Below are 5550 nucleotides of genomic sequence, written 5' to 3'. Positions count from 1 at the left end.
TAGGCTGTCCTTAGGTAGGCTGTCCTTTCATAGACCATACTTACATACGCTGTCTTTACATAGGCCATCATTACGTAGGCTGTCCTGACATAGGCTGTCCTTACATAGACCATGCTTACATTGGCTGTCCTTAAGTAGGCTGTCCTTACATAGATTATCCTTATGTAGGCTGTTCTGATGTAGGCTGTCCTTACATAGACCATCCTTACATAGACCATACTTACATAGGCCATCCTTACATAGACCATGCTTACATAGGCTGTCTTTACATAGGCCATCCTTACGTAGGCTGTCCTTTCATAGACCATCCTTACGTAGGTTGTCCTTATGTAGACCATACTTACATAGACTGTCCTTACGTAGGCAGTCTTTATGTAGGCTAACATGGTTATGTAGGCTGTTGTTACGTAGGCCATCCTTAAGTAGGCAGACCGTACATAGTCAGTTTTTACTTAGGCTGTTCTTATGTATGCTTCCCTTATGTCTGCTGTCCTTACATAGGCTGTTGTTACATAGAACTTCCTTATGTAGGTTGTGCTTACATAGACCATCCTTACATAGACCGTCCTTACATAGACTGTCCTTATGTAGACAGTACTTATGTAGGCTAACATGCTTACAAAGGCTGTTGTTAGTTAGGCAGACCTTACGTAGTCTGTTCTTATAAGCTGTCTTATGTATGCTGTCCTCATGTCTGCTGTCCTTACATAGTCCTTCCTTAAGTAGGCTGACCTTACGTAGTCCATTCTTCTGTAGGCTGTCCTTCTGTATTTTTCATTCAACCTTTATTTAGACAGGTAAATCCCATTGAGCATCGAGGACTCATTTACAAGAGAGACCTGATTCAAAGAATGATGACGACAATGGACAACAGCGACAACAATAGACAGTTATAAAAAGGCGTACAGATGTTTTTATTTTTTTACAAATAAGATGGCAAAAAAAGTATCAAAAACAGCTAGATTATAATGTGAATGTAGAAAACTAAAAACAGGAACATGTCTGCATTGGTCCCTGCCAGGAGTCCAACAGATTCTTAAAGCCACTTAGAGAGGTCAAGGTCGAGAGCTTCAGATCTTTTTGTAAGATATTCCAGGAGTAGGAGAAGGCCCTTTTGCCAAGTTCAGTCCGCAGTGAGGGAACACTGCATGTAATAATTGTATGTATGTATGCTGTCCTTACAAAGGCTGTTGTTACATGGACCTTCCTAAAGTAGGCCGTACTTACGTAGGCCACGCGTAGGTATGTTAGTTTTGAGTTACTTAGTTAATGTAGCAGAAATATGATTTTCATGCTTGGAGTACCCTTGGTGTAACAAACACTTAGAACTTCCTGTTTAAACAAACGTGAAAGGTAGACAGCAGGATAGAAGGTTATAAAACACAGGGCTTTCGTGAACCACGATAAATGTTTTTAATTTTTTTTATAGTGGCAGTAATCCACCTTCTCAGACTCATGAATCTGGGCTAAATTAAACTTTTTTTTTTTTTTTTCCCAGACTGGAGTTGTTTAGGTATCTACAATGGGTTCAAATAAAACTTTTCTTCAGAGCCTCACTTAAAAAACTCCAAACTATCACTTTACAGCCTTAATTATTATTTTTGTCCTGTAAAATACCAGTTATGGCTTGAATGTTTAGATTTTCTTATGTTTTTCTTTTCAGAAACAAAATCAGAAAATGTTTTGGTTTTGGCCTACTTGTTGGAAAAAAAAATACATTTTAATGCAAGTTTGGGTTCTTCTGTGTTCAGTGGTAGACTTGAAAACAACTAATGGTCAAATTTGCCTTAATTTTTCAAATAATGATAAATACTAGGTAAATTTTAGCAATTGTTCTTTGCTAATGTCATTATCATTGCCTAAATCTGTATTTTGGCTCACTGAGGTAAAAAATAATAATAATGGGACAGCAGGATGTTGAATAAAGTCTTCTGACTCACCGTGACTCACATCCAAAGGGACCTCCACAACAAAGACCCAAAAATTGGATTTCAAAGATCTTAACCAAATTGAAACCCAATGAATATCACCATTTTAGCTCTCCAGATTGGGCCTTATGCGTGCACACACACCTTATGACAGCGCCGGCGATACAGATGGTCAGAGCGTGAGCCTGAATGAGAGGGGGACCATCCACGGCTGCTGACGCATTGTGGGGGGACGTCTTCTTCAATACAGCACTTAATGAGAACAGACTGACTCTTTCTACTCCTCCTCCCTCCCCCCCGCCGCTCCTCTTCCTCGTCGTTTCTCCACTTCTTCTCTCCTCTGCCCATTTCCATCTGTTTGGAGACAAAGGGCCACGAGCCAGCTCAAGCCCCGGGACCCTGCTGGTGAAGTAGGCAGGGATAATACGGCCCATCCCGGGGGCTGCATTTCAACACATGGACCTGGCTTTGTACTTCTGCAGCACGAGCACCCTTCAAACTGTAGGAACACACACACACACAAACATCCAGGAGAGAGGAGTGCGGGGGAAACAGAGTTGCGATATTGACAGGGGAGTTCTTGCCGAACACGTCCATAATACCCAACGACACGGAGAATAAAGGAGAGGGCGAAGACGAGGCAACACAAAAAGCCCCAAATGTTGTTCGTTGTACTGTGAACATATGGCTGTTTGTTGTCATACTCTTCCTCCCTGTCCAATTTACACAGCTCTCACAATCAAATGAGTGTGTGTAGATCATTGTGTGTGTGTGTGCTCCGCCAGGCTTTGAGTGGGCCTTATACCTGAATGATTATGAGGAGAAGGATGTCCAAATGCTGCTAATGGCCGATGTATAATCCCCTGCCGTCTGCACACACCTCCTGACATATGGTCACTCCTCGGCCTCCACCATTACATAAGCCACACCGCACAGACAGGGTGGGGGGTTGTGGTGAAACATGGTACTTTCTCACACACACACATAGACGCGTGCAGTAGCCACACTGTCAGCCAGGCTGTTCAGTGCCCCTCAGCACTTCGGGCTTCGCCTGTCACTTTCCATCCCCACCCCTCCACCCCCACTCCATCGCCCCTTCTGAGGGGTTTGTAAAGAATAAATTGAGGATGGTGCGGAAGCTTCTGGGACAAGGAGCGGCGCACAAATGGCCTGGTAGTGATTCGTGGCAACGTACAGATGGACTCCTCCGTCAATAAGCTCGAGCAGAAGTCTGTCTCCCCATCATGCCAGAATCACAGAGCTTGTTTTGTATTCTGAAGAGGGCAATCTGTTGATGCAACATATTGGGTTTTCCCTTTTTTAACCCTTCCTCTTTTGATTGAAGCTTTGACGGAAATTATTTGAAATACTGTCAGGTTTAGACAATACTCTACAAATGATTATGCAAAGATAACCAACTTTGTTTTTGGATTTGTCATGACATTCTGTTAGAAAAGACAAAGACAACAGACACTTTGAGGTGGGTTATCAAAAGAATTTGAAGAATATTCCTGGGAACCAAACTAAAACAGATAAATAATGTCATATTGGACATTATTATGGATTATCTTTCTCTCTTATCCGAGGCCATTGTCTTGAGCCGGAAAAGGGTAGAGTGCCCTCTCCGGGTCGGGGAGGAGGTCCTGCCCCAAGTGGAGGAGTTTAAGTATCTTGGGGTATTGTTCACGAATGAGGGACACATGGAGCGGGAGATCGATAGGCGGATAGGTGCGGCATCTGCAGTGAAGCGGGCGCTGTAACAGTCTGTCATGGTGAAGAGAGAGCTGAGTCAAAAGGCGAAGCTCTCAATTTACTGGTCGATCTACGTTCCTATCCTCATCTATGGTCATGAGCTTTGGGTTGTGACCGAAAGAGCGAGATCATGGATACAAGCAGCCAAAATGAGTTTTCTCCGCAGGGTGTCTGGGCTCACCCTTAGAGATAGGGTGAGAAGCTCGGTCATCCGGGAGGGACTCAGAGTAGAGCCGCTGCTTCTCCACGTCGAGAGGAGCCAGTTGAGGTGGCTCTGGCATCTGGTTAGGATGCCTCCTGGAGGGGTCAGCTGTGGTTATGTGTGTGTGGTCGTTGGTGGTGTATGGCGGCGGTTGGGGACGTGAATCGCTTTGACGGGGTGCTGGCTGGTCAGCCTGATGTGACATTCGCGATGGGGGGGTGCTGTGTGTATGGGGGGGTGCATAGGTGGCATGCCGTGGCTTTTCCGGGCCTGTGGTGTGGGGCTGTTGGGGCGCCTGGTCTTTGGTGCGCTGGGCCGGCCTCCCTCAGCTGCCACTCCCTGCTGCTCTGGCTCCCGGCCTGGGGCTGGCTTGCGGTCACTGTTGGGTGGGTGGGGTGCATGGACGGCCCGACAGAGGCTCTGTCGGGCTGTCTCTGCGTGCCTGTTTATGTCTCGGGTTGGGTTTTAGGTGGTCCCCTCTCTTGGATCAATTTGGGCCCCCCCTTTAATGTGGGGTCTACTTCCCCCTGTCGCGCTCCCATCCGTGGTGGGCCGCCCTGCCGCCGGTGCATTGGCGGCTCTCAGCATCTGGGGCTGGGTGGTGGGGTGTGTGCACGCCCGCCCTGGCGGCTGCCTGCCGGGGCCTGGGTGCCCTGGCTCTGTCGGGCCCCAGTTGGGGGGTGGTATGACCTCGGGACTTGGTGTCCATGGGCGGATCTACTCTGGAGGGGCGGGTTGCCGGCGGGGCCTGTGGACTCGTCGCTGCAGCCTCCTGAGGTTTCTGCATTGTGGTTGCTGGGGATCGCCCGGGGCTTCCCTTTGCTTCTCTCTCTGGGGGGTGCAGGTGTCCCTGTTGGGGGACACCCGGCGCTCCGGGCTTGGGGACCGCTGTGTGTCTGTAGCTCCGGTCTTCCCTGTGTTATCATTGTGTCCTGTGGGGATGGGTTGTGAGTTCTCACATCCACTATTGAACATTTTTATGGAGAAACCTTATAGTGACAAGCATGCTCACACAGGTGTTTAGATTCAGGTGTTTATCAGATACACACTCAATTGGGTTGTGGTGATCACTAAATATATCTTGTATTACCATGTACTGTATAAATACTTTCTAATGATGTTATAAGTATCATTATATATGTTGCTTGTTGTTGTGGTTTCTCGGTTTTGCCTTGTTTTTTTTTTTCTTTCTGCAGGTCTAGAGGCAGACTTCAGCGATGTTGATTTGTGTTCTCTTTATACCTATCTCTCTCTCCTCTATCTCTATCTCCTTCTTTACCTTTTAACCCTTCTCCCACTCTTCTGCTTTGTTTATTTCTTTGTTTTTCATCCCCATGTCCATTACATCTGAAACAAGCCCAAAGCAAATTATAATAAAATTTAATTTATATATCAAGCAGAGCATTAAGGCCAGCCATAATGCTCTGCTTGTGAAAGTAAATCTGTTGTGCATCACTTTGACACTCAGACAATAATTCTAAGTGTCACAATGCCGGACAGGACAAGGGGGAAAAAAAAAGGATGTCTCCTGGATGCCTCTCTGAGGCGAGTGGGGGAACAGGTTGGTTCGAACAGGTTGGCTCGACTGCACAGTGCAGTGTGAATGCAAACGCACCAGCTCAAATGTAAACAAAATGTTATGAATATTGGTCCCGAACCGAGTCTACC

This window comes from Nematolebias whitei, chromosome 23 (genome assembly GCF_014905685.2).
Source record: "Nematolebias whitei isolate Nwh7 chromosome 23, NemWhi1, whole genome shotgun sequence".
Taxonomy (NCBI): domain Eukaryota; kingdom Metazoa; phylum Chordata; class Actinopteri; order Cyprinodontiformes; family Rivulidae; genus Nematolebias; species Nematolebias whitei.
Note: the sequence above shows the minus strand (reverse complement) of the source record.